Source organism: Canis lupus, chromosome 3 (assembly GCF_003254725.2).
Source record: "Canis lupus dingo isolate Sandy chromosome 3, ASM325472v2, whole genome shotgun sequence".
Lineage (NCBI taxonomy): Eukaryota > Metazoa > Chordata > Mammalia > Carnivora > Canidae > Canis > Canis lupus.
Genome location: NC_064245.1, coordinates 30,345,247 through 30,367,917, shown reverse-complemented (window position 1 = coordinate 30,367,917; position 22,671 = coordinate 30,345,247). Strand labels below are relative to the sequence as shown.

The 22,671-nt window shown below is 38.6% G+C and overlaps 2 long non-coding RNA genes across 7 annotated transcripts; one reads left to right on the top strand and one right to left on the bottom strand.

Moving 5' to 3' along the window:
- Positions 1-903: 903 nt before the first annotated feature.
- On the bottom strand, positions 904-16,339 carry LOC112653779 (uncharacterized). Of its 6 annotated transcripts, none has more exons than XR_003132518.3 (5): positions 16,205-16,339; positions 6,264-6,379; positions 3,709-3,916; positions 2,320-2,474; positions 904-1,113 (listed from the first exon to the last, which is right to left on the bottom strand). It is a non-coding gene; the product is annotated as an uncharacterized LOC112653779 (long non-coding RNA). The 6 variants fall into 6 exon arrangements; XR_003132519.3 differs by having other exon boundaries at positions 3,709-3,831; XR_003132520.3 differs by having other exon boundaries at positions 3,709-3,821.
- A 59-nt stretch (positions 16,340-16,398) lies between these two features.
- On the top strand, positions 16,399-21,266 carry LOC112653780 (uncharacterized). Its single transcript, XR_003132524.3, has 3 exons — positions 16,399-19,877; positions 20,348-20,503; positions 20,786-21,266. It is a non-coding gene; the product is annotated as an uncharacterized LOC112653780 (long non-coding RNA).
- The last annotated feature ends 1,405 nt before the right edge of the window (positions 21,267-22,671 follow it).

The window sequence follows — 22,671 nt, the reverse complement described above, 5'->3', positions numbered from 1 at the left end:
ATGCATATTTCATATTCTTTTTTTAAAGATTTTATTTATTTATTCATGACAGATACAGAGAAAGAGAGAGGCAGAGACACAGGCAGAGGGAGAAGCAGGCTCCATGCAGGGAGCCTGATGCGGGACTCGATCCCAGGTCCCCAGGATCACACCCTGGGCCAAAGGCAGGTGCTAAACTGCTGAGCCACCCAGGGATCCTGTATATTTCATATTCTAAATGAAACAGCATTAGATTAATTTTACTGTAAAACTTCATTTAGTGTTAGCCAAAATACCACAGAGTATAGTCACTTTAGTTATTTATTTTTATACTTTCCAGTACATTGTCCAAGCATTTTGTTTCATTTCTTTATATATATCTTCAGGCTATTTTACTTCTTCTGTAGTATTAAATAAGCAAACAAAGAATAAGAAGGGTTCATTTAAGAACACTAAGCAGTTCCCTCTTCTGACATTGATTTTTATGTCTTCTCTCACATTTCTATACTGATGTGTACTGAGTGGGTTGTGTGCAATCTTAAGCCAAACAACACATAATCTATTATGATCCAGAATGCTGCTTAGGCTAAGATGTTGATACTCTTTTGTGCTGTAAATGTCAAGGCTTTTTTACCCTTTATTGTTTAAATCTACTTTATATTGTTTCTACCTGTGAGTGATAATTCTATGGTAGCTTGCTGTTGACTTCTCAATAGGCTTATCCTGTTTACAAATCACTGTGTCATGTTCTGTGGAGGCTAGAAGAAGCTGCATGGAAGAGGATCCCTGCCCTTAAAAAACTTAAACCAAGAGATGGATAATAAATCTACCAGGCTTCCTGGGTGGGACAGTAGGGGTATTGAAGAGAAATTCATTCATTCATTCATTCATTCATTCATTCATTCCCCAAATATTTTTGGAGTATTTACAGTGTTGCGGGCATTTATTTTAGGCATTTGGAATTCATCACTGAACAAAACCAACAATGAGTGTATAGAGCTTATGCTGTGATAGGTGATACAAGCTAGCAGAGACAAAAAGAGCAGGGTGAGGGGAAACGGAGCATCTTCTTTTGGATTTCTTCTATATCCCAGATATGTTACAGATGCTCTTGATCATCAAGATAACCCAGTCCTGGAAAAAATAAGAAAATCTGAACTCAGAGAAATTAGGAAACTTTGATCTTAATAATCCAAAGGCCACCATACCACTATACTATGTTATCTCCCTTTAGAAATGCTAACATAGTTCAATGGAAGAAAATGAGAAAGCAGTAAATTCTGGAGGACTTTGCAGAAGGCTTCAGGGAGGAGGTAGCATTTGAGATGGATCTTAAAAGATAAGCAGAAAGAAGAGGGGAGAAGATGATCATTGACGGAACTCCGAATACATGAGTATATATCTATTTCAGTTGGCTATTTAGCGCAAATCCATGTGACTGAAGGTTTTTGCTATCTCAAATATAAAACTCAAAAGGTTTTCCTACTAAATGAAAACTCGTTTTCTAAAAGCCAACTTGCACTCAGCATTAGAATAAAATGCAAAGACCAAAAAAAAAAAAAAAAGGTCTCTCATAATAAGGAAAGAAGCTGCCAAGTCAACATGTTAAAAAACAAAAAACAAACAAACAAACAAACAAACAAAACATAAACCAAATCTGTGGCTTTGAGTCAGAAAGACCTTTCCAGAAGAGGCAGCCAGACCCCCGGCTCCCCCAGTGGTACTATCTCAGATGGCCTCTTGCCAACTTAAGTCCTCAGAATCTTGGAAAGGTCTGAATGTGACCGTCCTTGTTCATTCATTTTATGTTGCAGTGTTCTGCCAGTGGTTTTTCCCATTACAGAAATTGGGGCTATTTTTTTTGCAGGACATATTTATTAACGGTAATGCTTTGGCTCTCTTCCATCTTCTAAACTGAGTGCTTATATGCATTCCACTGAAGGATGTGAACTGAATTTTTTCCAATATCTGACTCATGTTCTTCTTAAATCTGATGGAGTTTTTTTCTAATGTTTCTGATAATGGTTTTCTTTGTGTGGATTTTTTTCTTTGTATTTTTGATTGCAGTGTAATATACATATAGAGAAGTACAAAAATCTTGATTGTACAGCTGGATGAATTCTCACAAAGTAAACACATCCAAGTAGCCAGTATCCAGGTTAAGAAACAGAACCTCCCCAGCAGCCCAGAAGACCTCTCATGTCTCTCCCCATCACTATCCTCCAAGGGTAACCACAATCTGACTTCTAATAATAGTGATTAATTTTAACTGATTTGAACTTTACATAATTATAAATAGAATCCTGTAGTATATACTTTTTCTTGTCGGGCTGCTTTTACCTGTGAGATTCATCCATGTGATTGCTCTAAGGCATATAGAGAGAGTATCTCTACAGCATATCCATAGAGTGAACAGACTACCTTGTGTCCATCCATTCTGCTGTTGATGGTGTACCGATTATTCACAATGTGGGACCAACACATTTAGTTGATCGCTGTAAAAACAATTTATGGGACTTGCATGAGATTGATAAGAAAAAAAGAGTTATGCTTATTATATATGTTGATAGGTATGCTATCATTGCAAGCAAAATTCTAACTTAAAAAGATTGTAGTAGAGAGCAAGTTCCTTGAAAGTAAGGTGTGTATCTCAGTCCCTGGTGTATTCCCAGAGCTGGTTTCATGTTGGAATCAGATAGCAGAGGGGTTCAACAAACATTTGTTTAACATATAAATGACCTTTATAAATAGGCAAATTCTATCTTTAGGTAAGAAGACTACCACCTAAGAGGCCATCTTACTAATTGGTGAGCTATGTCAATGTGGGTATTCCATCAAGGGCTGAATGATTGTTAGCAGTACTACCGTAAAAGAATTTCTGTAGTGGGTGGGAGGCAGGTAGGACTAGATAACCTTAATTCTAAGTTGCTAGGATTCTATTTAACATGTGGTAATTACACAAATAATGTCACTCTGGGTGAAAGTCAGGAAGAATAAGGGGAAACAAATTGTTTTATTTTTTGTTTTGGGGTTATTGGTTTGGGGGGATTGTCTTTGTTTTCTGGTGGTTTGTTTGTGTGTGTGTGTTTTTCTGTATTAGATACTTTCCCAGGAGTACCAGAGGAAGCTGGTGTTTCAATAAGTAGCAGCTTTCACTGTACATTTATTTTGCTTAATTTTCATGTTTATTTTGTAACAAAGGCCTCAATAGTCATGTTACATGGCTTTAGTGGTATTATTGCTTTTATTCAAGGCAGAACAGCTTTTTTAGGCAAAACAAGACATCATACCATAAAGAGCAGAAACTCAGGAACAGACAGCTCGTGTTGAATTCTGGCTAATTCCACCATTTATTAACTGTGTAACCTTGAGCCATTTATCTAAACTTTGGTTTCCTTGTCTGCAAAATGTGGCCAGTAATGGTATCAAACTCATTGAGTCATCATCATAGGAATTAATATATGTAAGGCATTGAAATAATGCCTGACACATAGTAAGCAATCGATTAGTATTTGCTTTGTTTGTAAGAGCCATCACTCATATCATAGACATTGGTTAAATGCTACCCAACTTATTCAGTTAATATTCATTAAAATGTTTAGAGTTGATGACATGCTGTAAGTGTTATTTCTTTGGTCTTAACACAGGGCAAAGATGTGATTTCCCTTTTCTTCCATGATTAAATACATGGACCTTTGAAGCTAGAGATTCGGGAGAAGGAGTACATACATCTAGCAGGCAGACTTCATTCACAAGCAGAAGAGAGACTGTAGAAAACTCCTGGGGATCTCCACAGTGAGAGGCTTGAAGTCCCACATGAAAATAGAGTTCACCCCTGAGGACTAGAGAAGACTAAAATTTGCATAAATAAGGCAGTGTTCCTTCACTTGTTTGTTCATTAGCCATTCATCCATTTCTATACTCTTCTTTCTTTTCCCTATAAAGGAATTACAACCTTAGTATTCCTCCCCTAGTTCCTGATCAAAACCTTCCAGGGCATTTAAAACTCTGGCATTTAAATCTGTTTATGGGAAGCCTGGGTGGCTCAGTGGTTGGGCACCTTGCCTTCAGCTCCGGGCCTGATCTGGAGTCCCGGATCAAGTCCCACATCAAGTCCCACATTGGGCTCCCTACAGGGAGCCTGCTTCTCCCTCTGCCTGTGTCTCTGCATCTCTCTGTATGTCTCTCATGAATAAATAAATAAAATCTTTTTAAAAAAAATATTAAATAAATAATTTTGTTTGTATGAAAACCCTGTTCTCATCGATGGCTTTTTATTTGTATATGCTAGAACTAAAGCATCAAAAAAAGTGATCTCTAATAAATCAGAATTGTACCAAGTAGTAAATCCAAGATGAATCATAAGTTTAGAAAAAGTGATTTTCTTCCTGCTTATCAAATTTTGATAAGGTACTTTTGTAAGGAAAAGCCACTGAGAAGAAAGCATCTATACTTCCCTGCTACTTCTCTGGATTAAAAACAATAATAAACAAGCCAGATCACAGAGTGAAATATAAATACGTTTTCTACCTGCAAATTTCTACCTTAAAATGTTTGTAGTTTTAAAAATTAAAAGCATAATCAACACAAAGATAAATTAAACAATGGAAATTTGCAGCAACTATAACAAAGTATAAGTTTTTATAAAATAATCTCACAAATCATTGAGAAAAAATGTAGAAATGTTAAAAACAAAAAATCTATAAAAATCTAGGCCTCATACAAAAAGACAAATGAAATATATCGAAATAGCACATAAACAGTTGTTTCTGGGTGGTGGGACTATGTGCAAGGTTTTCTTCCTTTTGATTTATCCACAGTTGTATACATCATCCACACAATCTGCAATAAAGATGTTTATTATATTGGAAAAAATTTTGGTAATTGAAAATATAAACAAATGAGGAAAAGAAAATATGGGAACTTTCGTTTTATTTTCCCAGCAAAATAGAACAATTTGTTTTCTCTGAAAGGTGGCCACCCGTTCCGTTTGCGGAGTGTAGATGCTAAATCCGGTGTCCTGCCAGCCAAGGCTTTCTCCCTGCTATGGCATCTTGGCTTGCAAGATCAAGTCTTATAGCCATTTGAGGCACATTAAAAACTAAAAGGAAACCCCAAACATTTAGTGCTTGATTTTTTTGGAAATTTAATCTTCTTTCAGTTAAATCTGAGAAATTTTTAAAATTCTTTTTTTTAAACATTAAATCCAATTTTAATTGTATTACTGATTAAGTACCTTGTGATTTTTGAGATCACCATGCTTGTGAAAGCTTTAAACATATTCAGGGACTGTGAGCATAAGTAATACTCTCCTCCTTTCTCGTTTGTTGTGTCCTTACCAAGGACAGACTATCACCGAAAGGTAGATAAAGAAAGTACTGCAGTGTTCAAGCTTCTAAATGGCTAGTGACTCGCTTGCAGAAGGTTTCAGGCTGACCTCTATGGCATGATGGGCTCCGTGTGTCATCAAAACCTCCTAAGATTCTGAAGCCCTGGTTCCATGGCTACCAGGGACTTGGGACCCCGTATTAGGAAGAATATATATCTGTTGTGTTTTATCCTTGTGAGCCCATGTGACGGCCAGGACACTGGTCGGGTCAAGTGTCACCTGCATCCAGCACATCGTGCTGCTGACGTCTTGGACACTAAGTAGAGTTCCAAACAAGGCTGGTCTTTACCTCAAGAGGGTCCTTACTAAAGCTCAGTCCCTACAGTTTCTCCCATTTGCAGTCTTTTTTCCGATAGAGTCCAATTCTAAAGTAGCTATTACTTTAAAAGAAAATATAAGAAGTAAAAAAAAAAAAAAAAGAAAAAGAAAATATAAGAAGTAAATTTTGGCTTGTGTAATAATGCTTATTAACCTCTCTTGGAGGGTTTGTATTATTATAAATATTATACATATGCTATACTATTATAGTATTATATATTAATGCTATACTATTATAGTATTATATATTAATATCATACTGAACTATTATAATTGTGTTTAATATTATGAGAATTTTAAATATTAGTCCCAGAAAAGGAAAACATTTCAATGGAATTTCAGACATTGTTATTAACTAATGGGGGAGAGATTTTAGGAGTCTGGACTTCCCACATATTCCATATCCTACTCTAGTGATTATAAGGCTGGCTTAGGCTGAAGGCTGTAGCTGTACAAGATAATATAATTCCTAATTTTTCAACATGGGCCAAAAAAACAAAGGAACACTAAAAAATTTCAGATAACTATTGTGGATTCTAAAATCTCTAACAAGCATCCATGCCTAAAGAAAGCTGACCTTTTTTTGTCAGGTGTCATTTGTCTTTTCAGCTCAACACTTCAGGTCATGAGTATATGTCACATTGTTCAAAAAACTTCCTGATTGACAGAAGCTCTGTGAAACAATGTCAGTCTCTAGAATTGAAATGAGAAAAATATAGCTTTAGTCTGGACTGTACCAGCCATCAGATCAAAATAGCAGATATTTTGATTCTGTGGTTCAGAGGTCACATACCATTCAGCCCTCAGTTATGGACTGGGAGAAAGTTAATGGCTGGTGTATGATGGTTGGTCTCTTCCTATCTGGGCTCTTCTAGTCAAAGACCAAGTGTGGCATTTTCATTATCCAAAATCATTTTGCAGGAAATAATTTTATAATAGCTTTTTCTTTTATAATACAAAAAGAAATGGTTTCTATCTCCAGTTCTGGTCCAGAATTATCATTTTAGCAAACATCTACAGAGTATTTTGTTTTGTTTTGTAATATGTCTTAGGCAATTCAGTTGTGTTTCTTTAATATTCATTCTCTGTCAATTTTGAGAGATGCTTCAAGAAGGCAGTCTGTGTTATGGAAATATTACCTGGATGCTGTGGATCCAACTTTATAACTCTGGCAAGTCAAAATTTCTGAGCTTCAATTTCCCTTGTCCACAAAAAGAAGATCCCACCATCTGTCCTACAAATCTCTTAAGGTGTGGTGAGGATCAAATGTAATAATACAAGTTAAGGTACTGTAGAAATAGAAACTATTAATAATAATTAATTATAAAAAAAAGTTGAAGGAATTTTTTTAAAGATTTTATTTATTTATTCATGAGAGACACACACACAGAGAGAGAGAGAGAGAGAGAGAGAGAAGCAGACACAGGCAGAGGGAGAAGCAGGCTCTATGCAGGGAGCCCGATGTGGGACTCGATCCCGGGTCTCCAGGATCAGGCCCTGGGCTGAAGGTAAGGCTAAACCGCTGAGCCACCTGGGCTGCCCGAAGGAATATTTATATAAATTTATCTTTATAGTATGACCAGAGCTGCAGTCCTTCACTCATATGCTAAATATAGTAGGTTTCAATTTTGGTTCTGCTGCTAACTAGACATGTGACCTTGAACAAGCTATTTAACCTCTCAGACTCAGTTTCTTCCCCTGTAGTGCCTATTACTTAGGGTTTTTATAAGTATTATGGACTATAATGATGTCAAGTATAGAGCAATGTGTGTGACTGACTGCAATTACTATTATCACTCATCTGGGTTAAATAAAGTCTCACCAACTAGTTTAATAATTTTAATCACAGTCGACAGCCATTTTGGAAAATTATGGTAAACAAAAGTTTTTTTTAAATGTTCATGAGTAATTTGAATTATTCAGGAATTATTTTTGCTGTATCCTTTATTTGACTCGAGAAGTATTTATAAGGAGTGTTTAATGGTCATATCTTTATTTTAGAGAGAACATTTCTTTTAGGTATGACTCAAGTTTGTTCCACACAAAAGAACCATTGCAATGTATTTGATTTTTTTTCTCTTGTGTGAATTTATTTGATAAATCTCCTATGAGTCAGGCATTATGTCTGGATTAATGCCAGAAATGCAGATGCAGACTAGAAACTGGCTATGGTAGGAGGGAAGGTATCAAGGAGAGTCCTGAAACTGTCTCTTTGCCTAAGCTACTTCAGTTGATGTGACTATGAATAACTCAGGTGTAGTCTGGGTTGGAGGTGGGAATTATGCCCCGTTTGTTCCCAGGGCAGCCCATTTTAGGTCTTTGACCTCTCCAGGGGTTCCCAAACCTCCCCTCCCCCACATCATTCCAAGCTCTGCAACACTTGGGTAGCCTACTGCCAGGACGACTCCAACCTGTCTCCTGTCTGGTCCCACCTACACACCTAAAGCCAGTCCAGAATCAAGTCAGGCTTATTTGTTCCAACCATCACAGCTGATTAAATTTTCATTTCTATGGAGCAGCAGCTTAGAGTGAAGAGTAATAAATGTTGGCAAAGATGCACTTTAAAGTGCTCATTAGAATATAGACACAGACTGGGAACTTCCTAAGAACTGACGGAGAATATTCCAAGTACTGAACATTCTATTTTTTCATTATTGCAAAATTAAATTTAGAACAGAATAAATTGGGAGATGATTTGCCTCATAATGCGCGTGTGACTAGAAGTTGAAATTTGAAATTAGTATTACAAAGCAAATCTAATCAGAGTTTAAAATACAAGTAAGAATACTTCAAGATAACTTCAGAATGCTAAGATTAGTACATGTAGATTTTGTAAAACTCTACTATAATATTCTTTTATAGTAGTCTACCATGATCTTGTGCATCTATTAAAATTTGAAAGCCTGAGTGTGAATGTATTAAATCATTTCCAAAGTTTTCTAAGTGATCATACTGACGTCGGCTAAAGAATGGAATGTTGGGTTTCACTGCTTTTTATTATTAACCAAGTATTTTTCTATTGTTTCTATTACCAGACACAAATAACTAAAATCAATTCTCCATATTATTTTCTAATGATTTCTCGAAGTCTAGATCTGTCATATTTATTTCAGCAAGGAACCTAGTTTGGTTCAGGAGATAGTCCTGTAAGAAATGCGGTGATAAAGCACTGCCTACTGCCCACCTCAAATTGTATTCTGGGTAAGAGTTACATCTAAATGTGTGGAATAATAGACCAGCCCTTGTCCTTCCTATACTTTAATTTTGGGGATAGAGAATCATATATGATCATTCTTATCAGTTGATATGTACTGACGCCCTGCCATATGCAGAATTATATAAGATACAGACATAGAAACCCACCCCCTAAACTGTATGTTACTGTGTTCATTCCCTTCAAACTTTATTTCTAAAATGGGCATTTTGAAATAAATGTACATCAAGAGAATTGCAAAAAGGGCAAAGTAATCTACAGAATGATATTCATGTCAAGTGTAAGGCAAAGGTGTTATTTTCCTTACTGGGATCTGTGTACATTTTGGTTCATTTTTTTACTGTTTAATATACAAAATCAGGAAGGGATATTTAACTGAAATAGTTCAAATGTTCCTGAGTTTTCTTTATCCTTGAGGCTAGCAGCTTAGTGGTCTCTGAAATATTTATAAAAACTGCTGTCGGGATCCCTGGGTGGCGCAGCGGTTTGGCGCCTGCCTTTGGCCCAGGGCGCGATCCTGGAGACCCGGGATCGAATCCCACATCGGGCTCCCGGTGCATGGAGCCTGCTTCTCCCTCTGCCTATGTCTCTGCCTCTCTCTCTCTCTCTCTCTCTGTGACTATCATAAATAAATAAAAATTAAAAAAAAACTGCTGTCATCATTGCCTAATAAAAGCTGATTTTTAATTAGATACAATTTTTAGAATATGCAAAAAAAAGGAGGGAGTGAGAGATCTGATGGATAGTTATATGAATTTAGGTATTGGGATTTTATTGTACCCGAGGAAAAAAAGCTACATAATTTTCCTATGTTTGATTTCTATTATTTCTTTATAGTTCTTTACTCTGGTGAATTGGCAAAAAATACTGAGATGTAGACAAAGCTTTTTATTTAGGACCATATCATATCAATTTGAAGATAAAAGTATCAAAAGTAACATTATATTTCCTACCATGGCAGTCAAGTCATTGGAGTTTCTTTTAATCAAACCTTAATAAGCCAGAGGCCTAGGTGGCTCAGTGGTTGAGCTCTGCCTTTGGCTTAGGTCCTCAGCTCATGGATCTCGGGCTCCTGCATCGGGCTCCCTGGAGGGACCCCACCTCTCCCTCTGCCTATCTCTGCCTCTATCTGTATCTCTCATAAATAAATAAAATCTTTAGAAAAAAATAAAAAATAAACTCTAATATGCTCTTACAGAGGTACAGAGACCAAAACAATATCTCTTTTGAATTGGGTGGACTTTTTTGGCCACAAAGCAGACACGCAGATGGACACACTCAGACCCTGGACATAAAATGGAGCAAGACCATGCCTTCTGCAGGGCTCCTCCCAGGGTTCAGAAGCTTTCCTTGAAATAGAATCTTGCTGAAAACAAAACAACACACACACATACACACAAATCAACAATATGTGCATTACACCTATTATGTAAGCATCTGTTTCTTCCTGGAGTGAATCCCTTGGTTTAAGGATCTCTGCTTTAGTTTTGCACATTGCACGTCATTTTCTCCATCATCCCCCAAAGTCTATATCCAGTGCTCCTCTTCGTGGGCTATTTTGCTAGGTCCCACTCAGATCAAATCTGGAGGAAAGTGTTCCTGCCAATGAGGAGTTTACAATTCACATCTCAAGGAAGCCCCCCACCCCCCATCCCTCTCTTCTTTACCCTGATTGCTCATGGCAGAAACCCAGTTTATATTTTGTTTATATTTTGGCAAGAACTGGATCAAGATAGTCGGAGAGTTGAGAACAACCCTTCCTTAACATTTCCTTCCTTAAATACCAATGTTCTGAAAACATCAGAATGCTATTTCACTGTTAATATTTTCCTGTTGTTAATGTGATTTTAAGATGAAACTCAACAAAACTCTAAGAATAACATACATATGAATAATCAAAGGAACAACATTGAAAGCTATTTTCACCTCTTCGTTTTCCTCGTGTTAGATCTAAAAGAAACTTAAAAAGGAAAACAAACCTTGTAATTTATTACTATCTTTGATATGCAACAGATTGGTTTTGATGTTCATTGATCTAATATAATGACAAACTTTAAACTTCACTGGAAGCAAAGTTCTCTGAATGCTTTGATCCCCCAGAATTATTGCATAGAATAAAAAAAAAAAAAGATCTCAAGGAAGAACAAAATACTGATCTGAATATTCAGTCTATATAGCTTTAGAAAAATGAAAACATTTATGGATTTTATTTTTTTTTATTTTTTTATTTTTTAAAATTTTTTTTAGATTTATTTATTTATTCATAGAGATGCAGAGGGAGAGAGAGAGAGGCAGAGACACAGGCAGAGGGAGAAGCAGGCTCCATGCAGAGAGCCCGACGTGGGATTCGATCCCGGGACTCCAGGATCACGCCCTGGGCTGCAGGCGGCGCTAAACCGCTGCGCCATCGGGGCTGCCCCATTTATGGATTTTAAAATATCCCTTGCCTAGTAAAATTTTCTTAGAATACATTACCTAACAGCCTGTGGCTAAAAATAGTGAACGGAATATTGTTTTTTAACAAATAGAGTGTTGAAGTGTCCTGCATCAAAACTCTAGTCCAGAGGAACAAACATCTGCCAGAAATCTTAAGAATCAAAGACTTATAATGAACATTTGTCCTATGAATTTATCTCATTTGTCCCATGAGTTCCCCACCCATGGAAATTGACAGGTATAGAGTTGGGTATACAAAACACAATCCTTCACATCTGTTTAATAAGCCATCTGTCTTCTACGAACTTTACAATTTATTCTTTCTGATTACAAAGAAATATCTCTTACTTTTTAAATGAAAAGTACAGAAAAATACAAAATAATTTGAAAATTTTAAATATTTCTTTCATGTGATTCTATTAGACATAGAGTACCTGCAGTTGAGATCAAACTGTATATACAATATTATATAATGTGTTTTTTCTTACTATAATGTAATGATTTCTCTGTGTGCGTGTCATTCTCTATGTAGTACACAAGGTACACCAGAGTGTGCTAAGCCAGTCTTCTGTCATTAGATATTTAGGTTGTTTATAGTTTATAAATAATACTGCATTGAACAGCTTTGTGGGTAAAGTTTCTGTTTTTTAGAGTTCCGCTTTAGGAAAGAGTCTGAGAAGGGATTACTGCATCAAATAGTAGGAGGCAGCCCCGGTGGCTCAGCGGTTTAGCGCACCTCCAGCCCAGGGCCTGATCCTGGAGACCCGGAATCGAGCCCCACATCCGGCTCCCTTCAGGGAGCCTGCTTCTCCCTCTGCCTGTGTCTCTGCCTGCCTCTCTCTCTCTCTCTCTCTCTCTCTCTCTCTCTCTCTCTGTGTGTCTCTAATAAATAAATAAAATCTTTAAAAATAATAGTAGGAATAGTGTCAGAGTTTTTGTCATGTACTGAAGATTCCTTCCTTACCACCCCCACCTCAAATAAATAAAATAAAATCTTTTTTAAAAGGAAAGAAAGTGAGTAATTACTTGCAATAAGTTACAAGAAAGACTGATAGCCTTACTACACAAAACTCTCTTACGAATTATCAAGGAAAAAATAAGCCTCAGGAAATAAATGGGCAAGGGAAATAAATCAGAAACTGCCAAAGTGGAACTACAAATAGTTGATAAATATTCAATAAAATACTATTTAAAGCAACAATATATATTCATCACCAGAAGATTCTTAAGTGAAAACTATTTGTATTTAATTTTTTTTAATTTATTTTAGAGAGAGAGTTGTGTGAGCAAGAGGGAGAAGCAGAGGGAGAAAGACTCTCAAGCAGACTTGTCACTGAATGCAGAGCCCGAGGCAGGACTCTATGTCACAATCCTGAGATAATGACGTGAGACAAAACCAAGAGTTGGTTGCTTACTGACTGAGCCTCTCAGGTGCCGCTTAAGTGAAAACTGTTTAATAATTAACTTAGATCACATTTATTTTCTTTAAGAATTTAAAGCAATTTGAAAATACAATTAATGACATAAACATTATTTTTAAGGTAAGAAAATAAAATCAAAGCCAAAATAAGTTCAAAGAATAAGCCTTCTAAAAAAACTACTGACACTAAATCAAAATAGATACTTCTGCACAGCAAAGAAAACAATCAACAAAACTAGAAGGCAACCTATGGAATGGGAGAAAGAATTTGCAATGTGTCTTTTGATAAAGGATTAGTATACAAAATATATAAAGAACTTATATAACTCACAAAAAAACCCCACAAATGATCCAGTTTAAAAAATGGGCAGAAGACATGAACATTTCTCTGAAGAAGGTATCCAGATGGCCAACAGACAAATGAAAAGATGCTTGATCAACATCACTCATCATCAGGGAAACAAATCAAAGCCACAATGAGATATCACCTCACAGGTGTCAGAATGACTAAAATTAAAAACAAGAAACAAGCGTTGGTGAAGATGTGGAGAAAAAGGAATTCTCTTGCACTTTTGGTGGGAATGCAAACTGGTGCAACCACTATGGATAACAGTATGGGTATTCTTCAAAAAATTAAAAATAGAAATATAATATAATCCCTCTACTGGGATTAGAGGGGCAGAGGAAGAGAGAGAAGGAGACTCCAATGAGCAGGGAGCCTGATGTGGGACTCAATCCCAGGACCCTGAGATCATGACCTGAGCAGAAGGCAGTCACTGAACCAACTGAGCCACCCAGATGCCCCACTAATTTTCTTTCTGATTTTGTATCATTTTTAACTTCATTATTTTCTTTTTATTTATTTGAGAGAAAGAGTGAGAGAGAGCACGAGCAGTGAGAGAGGGAGAGGGAGAAGCAGGATGTGGGACTTAATCCCGGGACCATGTGATCATGACTAGAGCCAAAGGCAGATGCTTAACTGACTGAGCTATGCAGGTAGGTGCCCCCATTTTTAACTTTAAAAAATTCCCTTGTTATTTCATCAGAGTCTCTACAACAGGCTTCAGAACCACGCAGTCCACAAACTATTCTATCAGTAGAATTGATAATAGTAGTATTATTTGTAATTTCTTTAAAACCACTTAAGGCCCATATTAGTCATCTGTGATACTCCATTGGCTTTACAAACTATTCTATGCCAGTGCCAAACTGAGTTAATTATTGTACCTTATTATGTTTAGAGAAGGGGTACTTAATTATTGTCCTTTTACCAAAACTACCTAAGCAATCCTTACCTTTTTATTTTTCTGGGTACACTTACAATTATTTTGATAACATCCCCCAAAATTTCTTCAGCATTATGTATTTTATTAAATCTGTAAATTGGCTTTGGAAGAATAGATAACCTTATAATATTCAGCTTTCCATCTAAGAATGTATCTCCCTGTATTCAACTTTTCTTTTAAGTATTTTAGCAAAACTTTATGATTTTATTCATATAGTTTCCACAATTCTCTGGCTAAGTTCACACTTGTGTATTTTATATCTCCTCTTGCTTTTGTGAATAGGATCTTTTGCCATTATTCTTTACAGTGATTGATGTCAATGTATAGAGTAGCTATGGCTCTATATTTAGCCATTTTTCTTAATTGTTTTCTGTTTATACATATAAAGCCTTAACAACTACATATAATAATAGTTCCTTCTACTTTTTTCCTGTGATTATTTCTCAAATATTTGGTTCATGTTTTTATTCCATTAGCCAATGCTTGTAAAGCCAAGGTAAGTGATGCTGATGATAATGGGCCTCTTTATTTCATTCCTGATTTTAATGGGATCCCCTCAAGTGTTTCCCCAATAATAATATGGCTGTTGGCTTGATATAAATGCATTTTTGAACATCCATTTTCCTATACCTAGATTTCTAATGAGTCAAGAGTGAGTGTGAAATTTTAAGGATTAACATTTCAACATATATTGGGATACAGTCATTGGACTTACTTATGTGACTGTATGATTATTATTAAAACATTTCTTAATACTAAACTATGCTTTCATCCTGATAAAACTAATGAGATGATGGTATACTCTTTTTCTTTTCATTGTGTCAAACTCAACTTGCTGGCATTTTACTCAAGATGTTTGCATCTGTATTTGGGATTGGGACTGGTCTTTAGTTTTCCTTCTTTTTGTATTACTGCACTGAGGTTTTTATATCATAGTTTTCTATCTTCATAATTAATTAGATAACTTCCAGAGTTTTATTACCCTTCAAAATAGTTAACATAGTAGCAATTATATGATCTAAAAAGATTGAAAAATAATAGTTTCTATTTATTTATATCCTGAAACAATCCAAGGAGAATGTTTTCCAAACCCTATGTAAGGGGATAAAGTATAACTAGGACAAAATAAAGCATTTGTAGAGATACTGATACTAAAAATGGAAAGAAAAATTCCCTTGAGATTACTTACAGGCTATGCTGCATGGTCTAGTCACCAAAGCCCTCACTACCACCCCACACTAATGAGGCTGTTTCTTTTTTTTAAATAATAATATCCTAATATGAAAGCTGAAGGCATAATATCAAAGTATAATTAATAAAACTGGCAATGTGAAAAAAAAAAGGAAAAGCATCTCAGGTATGTAGCAATCTCCCACATGATCTGCCACAGGTGTAACATTCAGAGTACCAAATGGATGTATTGCCTGTTCTTTGGGGCCTTCATCAATACTGTTTTAGTAACAACTGAGCTTTTTTTAAGGAATGAGCAGTAGAATGTTTGAAGTTATAATCACTCGACACCAAGAATCTAGGGTGCAGATTTTCAGTATAGACGCCATGGCTTTGAGCCTCAATGGCAGAGGAGTGGCACTGCCATCTTCTTGCAGGCCGCCTACCCGCCCGTGGCTACTCTGTGGGTCTGAGCAGTGCCCTCATTGCTGCGTCCACACACGGGATCTTCTGTGCCCCTAAGAACCTGTAGAATGACTTTTGCCTCAAATGGCCTTCTGCCTTGCACTCTCCCTTCCATTCAAGCCCTTGACACCTCTATTTGTCATTCAGCTGTGCCCTGAATTGAATATCGCTTTGCTTTGTCTTGCCCAGAACCACCCCACCCTTCCTCGGGGAGCCACGCCCTACCCTCCTGTTGCTAAGTGGCCCTTTCTCACAATCTCTGTGGTCCTGGTGGGCGTGTGCATCAGGGTGCCCTTCACCTACTCCTCCACTTGTCGTGTGCCCCAGCTGGGGCCATTCAGACTCTCTTGAGAATCCCAGGTTAGTCACACAAGGGTTAAAGGCAGAGGCAGCTGAATCATTCCAAAGACAGAGCCCTAAAACAGGCTACTCAGAGTTCAGCAATCTCCTGGCTCCTGTCTTTCCCAGGCCTGGTCTTCAGTTCTTCCTGCGGTTCTGGCTGACTCACTTTTCTTCCAGTCTCTCACCTTTTTTGGCCTTAGTCTCAGATTTATTTTCTGTTGTTTGCAGACTCTGCACTGTACAGGCTTTATAACTGGATTGAAGCTCTGTGTAGCCCCTTTGGATTGTTCTCCCAGTTGTACTGTCTGCTGGCTTGTCACCTTGGCTACATTCCTGGAATCTGTCTGTTAGGTCACACTCCATTCCTGCTTGGGATCCAGGCCCGCCCCACATCTAAGACCATCCCAGGGCCCTAAGGGCCCCAGCCCGTGCCTTTCATCCTGGCAAAGGAGACCAGGCACAGCGCCCTGAGTTTCTGGGGGATTTCACCAACCTGAACTTTTTTTTTTTTTTTTTAACTATTTATTTGGCAGAAGGTGGAGGGGGCAGGAGCAGGGCAGAGAGAGAAGCGGGCTCCCTGCTGAGGAGAAAGCCTGATGCGGGGCTCCATCTCAGGACTTTGCCTTCCTGACCTGAGCCAAAGGCAGATGCTTAACCGACAGCCACCCCGCCAACCCAAACCCCTATCACATCTCTGCTGTCCACTTGCCTGTGTTCTAAGCAGAGTTTTGCCAACTTGCTGCCCTTGCTCTAAGGATCTTCAGCAAGCACCTTGTTTATATGCAGACGTTTCCAGGTAAACGAGGAGGAGGTACCCACCACGGAGACAACTGTGCCTCTGGCCTGCTCTACCAGGAGAGTGTCTACTGGCCCTGGGACCAAGGCCCTCTGCAAGAACACATGTAGCAACTTGTGATGGTGGCACTTCAATATTATTTTTCCTGCTGAGAATCCTTTTGTTCTCTGTAAATAAGAATATGGAGCCCTGCCTTCTTTGGGACTCTGAGGTCTCCACATGACAACCTCTAAGACCACTGTCTGTACCCACTGACCTTTGTCCCAGGGGGTCTGAATCTTGTCTTCTTCTGGAAAGGTGCACGTATGGTGGCTGTTGAATTTCCATTTTGCCAAAGTGACATTAGGCCAGTGTGTTAAGTTGCAGCCATCCTCTGGTGTCTTACAAACTCTGTGTTCTGTGACTCTTAGCCTAACCTATCAGGATGATATACCAAGGAAATCTCTTCACTGAGCATTCTGAGAACCAATGATCTATGATATCGTCTACCCATTTCTGTGCGTTTTCTGCGTTGCCTCTAGGAAAACCTAAGGAAATGTGTTTTGGGAGTCTCTTTAATGGAAATTCTGGGCAACTTCTGTTCTTTGAAGGGGTCTCTGAACCTACATTCCCAGAAAGCCTTTAGAAATTAGTTCCTTCTTTTGGAAACAGGACTTTTGTGGCATTAAGGTGACCTTTGAGGTGTTGAGTCAGAGAGACAAGATGAAACCCACCATACTTTTAAGGGACCCCCTAGTAACCTGATTCTGCCTCTTGTGGGATGAATGAAAAGGAGGTGGGAGGAAGGAAAGAAGCTTCTTCCTCAGCAGGTCAGAAAGCAGACAATTACCTCACAGCCCCAAACACTGAACTTTTGGTAACCTATGGCTTAGTCCTCACGCCAAAATGAGACTTCCTACTCCCTCCCTGGGAATTCATAATAGCCTGGGATGAGCTTGAGTTTTCATCAGTAGTAGAGGTGGGAATCCACCTAAGCCTCACCTAATCCACCTGGCCCCGTTATCAAAGAACCCTTCATTCTGGGCTGCCACTCCACGTAGAAATGAGCTTAAGTTTTAGTAAGGGAGATATAGTGTCCATATAAGATGCATCATTATGCAGAAAATGGTTACTACAGCACCCAGAGAACTCTTCTTGGGACTGGGGATGGAATAAAGTCATGGATAGTTAAAATATATATATATAGCTTTAGTCTAAGTGTAAAGCAAGAGAAAACATGAATTAGACTTCTAAGACTAAATGTTTCCATCTTAACATTCATGGTGTTGCTACCTCTTCTTTTAAAAAAAAGATTTTATTTATTCATGAGACACAGAGAGAGATACACACAGACATAAGCGGAGGGAGAGGCAGGCTCTCTGCGGGGATTCTGATGTGGGACTCGATCCCAGGATCCCGGGATCACGACCTGAGCCAATTGAAGGCAGACGTTCAATCGCTGAGCCATCCAAGTGCCCCATGTTGCTACCTCTTGAAAGAAAAAGCAATTTGTGACCCAAAAGTTGGTCAGGACCAATATGTATGGATCATGCTAAAAATAGAAATAAACCTAACTTTCCGAGAGCTAACTACATGATAGTTAGATCATATGGGGAAATCAGCATGTCTATTATTAAAATAGAAAGCTGAGTGTTAGAACACAAATTTGGCACAGGTAGATCATGCAAGAAAAATTCTGAACATGAGAACAATAATTCTCCATTGAATAGGAAAATGATTTAATAGAATTTAATGTATTAACAAACCTGTAGTAGATTGTGAAAAAGGAAAATCCAGGCGGTGATAATATGAGAGACCCAATGGGAATATTCATATTTGAGCTATAAATCATTTAGATATAAATGATCCATAATACTTATTACAGAGCTTGGAGCAGCAACAGAAGTCACTGAAAGAAAAAGAGCAGGAAAAATTTCAAAGAGATTACTTTTGCCACAAAGTAGGTGTGTGTGTGTGTGTGTGTGTGTGTGTCTGTCTGTCTGTCTGCTTTAATCTAAATCAAATTAAAACTGTAGGAATGCTGGAGGTTTCTCAAGATGTTGTACTATTACCCCTCCAAAGAAGGCATTGCAAAATTTGAAGCTCCACATCCCTCATACAGAAACATTCTTGATAAGTCTCATTTTGGAAAGAGGAGTTCAAGAAGGAATGTAGAACATTAATTAAACGTTTGACTAAATATTCAAAATAATTCAAAATTATTCAAAACAATGGAAACCATTGTTAGAAGTCTATGGGCTTTCAAAGGCTATGGCGCTTCAGGAAATGAGGCCGGACACTGTATAACCAAGCTGATAAGTAATAAGGCCATATACAAAGTAGAACCTAAAAGCTATCAAGAGTATGGAGCTGATTATGTCTGGCTTTGCACAATGGTTGTCTCAGTTTGGGTTTAGGGTTTGATTACATGTGGTTTACTAGAGAATTGATCATGTGAGGTACAGTAAGCAGGTGAAGAAGCGAGATAAGGAAGGGAGGAAAGTCAGTAGTTTGTTGACTAAAAAATTGGTCACCACTATGGCCAAATGGGCACTATCCTATCGAAACCCCTCTGAGAGACTGTATAGAATGTTCTCAGAATTGTCCCTCCGTGGGGCAGTACATATCTACCAACTGCCATCCTTCACTGACAGTTCCCCGGGCCCACTATGCAAGCACCGGGATGGGATGGCTGAGGTCAGAGAACGGCCAAGTCATCCCATCCCGGCCACCTGGTGATTCAATGCTTCCCTTGTGAGCAGGCCGAGGCATTTACACTTTACTCAGAGACCCGACCCGGTCATCGAGAGACTGGAGCAAGTGAGACGCCTACCCACAGCCGTGCTTTCTCCCGGGCATCTCTAAACTAATGGCCAGGCACCACATGTCGCGTGAGGTGGCTCCAGTTTGCTCTGCCACCATTCAGGTGTCGGGAGCTCCTCTTCCCGGAACTGAGACCTCAGGAACACGGCGCCCCTTCTGCGTCTTATCAGTAGTCACACGCACGGAGGTTAGACATGGTCTGGATGACAAATCTACTTTCTTCTAGATACCCAGACACAGGGAGCAATCTATATAGAGAGGTATGATTATGGGCCCGCAGAGTACACCCAGGGTGCAGCCCTGAACAGATTCATTTTCTTTAATTCATCTCTCTCCTTCTTAGCAGGAAAGTTTTCCAGACATGAAATTCTGCTTCTTTTTTGCCAACGAGTGTCTCTTGTGGATATTTCTACTCCCTTCCCCATCTCTGCCCGAGCACAGACTCCCAAGTGACATGTTACCTTTCCCTCTGAGCCACCAGTGGAAGCTAGAGACCTCTTCAGATTCTTGTTTCCTGACCCTGTCTGGTGCAGTTTCTTCCCTGGCAGTTTGAGCAGAAGGATTCTTCCAGAATCTGAGTTTTCACTGAGCTTCTTTTTTTTTTTTTTTTTTTTTTTTTTTCATTTTCAGCCTTCCATCTGGACCCTAAAAGCTTTCCTTTTGCTTACTAAGATCCTGAAGCCATTCTGGCTTTAAGAAAATATTTGCCAAACACCTTCTATGATTTCAGGACCAACAGATGAAGACATCCTTCTTGTTTTCTCAGCGGAAATGAACTCAACACACAGCTCGGTTTAAATCAGTAGACATTTGTGGAGAATCTACTATGTACCAGATACTCTTTTTAGAGTTCGTGGATAATGTACGTGGAAGAATGTGTTCAGCTGTGAGTAAAAGAAGTCTACCCAGAGGGATCCCTGGGTGGTGCAGCGGTTTGGGCGCCTGCCTTTGGCCCAGGGCGCGATCCTGGAGACCCGGGATCGAATCCCACGTCGGGCTCCCGGTGCATGGAGCCTGCTTCTCCCTCTGCCTGTGTCTCTGCCTCTCTTTCTCTCTCTCTCTCTCTATGTGACTATCAAACAAAAAAACAAAAAAACAAAAAAAAGAAGTCTACCCAGAAGCTAGAAAGAAAGGCATACACTTATATCTTATAATTGTTTTTTCATAGATCTTAAAAGACCCTGCCAGGGAGTAAAGGAGATTGATAGCATGATGTCTGGCAGCAAGGGAAGGGACTGATAATTCACAACCCTGCAGTCACAGAAGTTCCAAAGAGGACATTATTTGGACATAGCAAATACTCCTCCAAATACTGCACCTCCCTCAGGGCATATGAGATTGAATTAAACTTAATTCACTATTTCTTGAATATATTTTGCAGTCAGTAATTATTATTAATCATAATAATGATTATTGACATTAAGGCTTTAAACTCTAAACAAAATGTAATCAATCTAGTTAGGAGTTAGATTTGGTACTGCAATGACATGAATTTCAAGCCCTTCTGTAAAATATGAAGAAATGTGCTCTTAGCATTCTGTGTAAAATAATTTTGTTAAATATATGGTACAATAATAAAAAAAAGACTGATCCCTAAATAAAATCAAGGTTCTTTAAGGAGGGAGGAAGGTGTGTTATATGTGTGTGGAAGCTGGATTTGATGTTGGTAAGACAACCAGTAGAGTTGGATAGGTTGATTTGGTACCTTTTCAAATATGGTTGGTTATTCCTTATAGTTTCCTATCACCTGCAAATATTTATAAACTTGTCTCTAATTTTCTTCAAGTAAAGAAAGAATCGTGACTAGTAATTCCAACACCTGAAGTTTTTTTCTTGAGGAAGGACTGATGTTTCTTCTGTTATATCTGCTGACTCTTCTTCATGGTGTCGTCCTTCCTTGTGTGTTTAGTTGTTTTGTGTGCTTCATTTTCTAGATTTCTTTAAAAGCTTACTTGAGGGAATATTTTTTGAAGTCTAGGATAAAGGAGAGCTCTTCCAGAAAGTATTTTCTTCTGCCACAGTACTGGGAAATTACCAGCCCAAAGTTAAACTGAATTCATAGTTTCAGGGAAATTTGGGGCTGCAAACACAGCCACCAAAGGGGGACTTAAAATGTTTTAATAAGGCATTCTAAAGTCCAGGTGCAGAACCCTTCTTGCTTAGGACTAAGGGTAGTGCTGGTTGCAATGAAATCTTCATGTGCATTAAATTTGTGAGGATTAAGGTAGGGTTACTGTTTAGGAAGTGACCTTGAATTAGGAGCTAATATTGTCAGGAAAGGTGCAGGGTGCTGTGGAGGTCTGAGCATAGCAGCAACAGTATAAATCAACCCAAAGAAGGAAGATCCAAAGCTATAGGTTTTAGTGAGAAGCAATGAACAACGTCCTGAAAGCAGCACCGAGGAACAAGACACTACCTTCTTATCTCCTGATAGAGTGATACAAGAGCTGGAGAGGGAAAAACCAGCCATCATTTGCCAGGGGTGTGGAAGCAGCCTCTCTAGGGAGAGAATCAGGCTTCCATTAGAGCAGGAAGTGAAGGGAACCTTCGGAGATGAGGCTGAAGACATAGGGCATTTTGCTAATGGTGGAATGTGCCTTCCAGAAGGCCAAAACAGGAGGTTTCAGGAGCTGGATAGGGAGAAAGGGACATGTAGGATGTGTTCAGTCTTATGAGTGTTAAAATGCAAGAGATAAGAAATGCGCTTGAGATTCCCCAGCTGCTTGTGGTAACCCACATAAATAGGCATTAAGGGCTTCATGAGATTAACGTTGACTGACTCAAGATATAGAGTGTTGGGGAGGCTGTGAGCATTAGGGGTGAGAAGGGTGTCGGCCTCCTTATTAACCCTTGATGATGAAGGTGAGGAAAACTGGAGCTGTGTAGCCTTGGTCCAAGTGTATGAGGCTCCCTTGAGGTCTCTGTTCTGGAAGCCTGCTGCCAGTTACCCTGAGCTTGCAGAAACATAGGACTAGCACTCGGAGGCACAAACTTGGGAAAACCTCACTCTGGCTACTAGAAGGGGTGGGGCATTAGCATTTAATCTACGCCCAC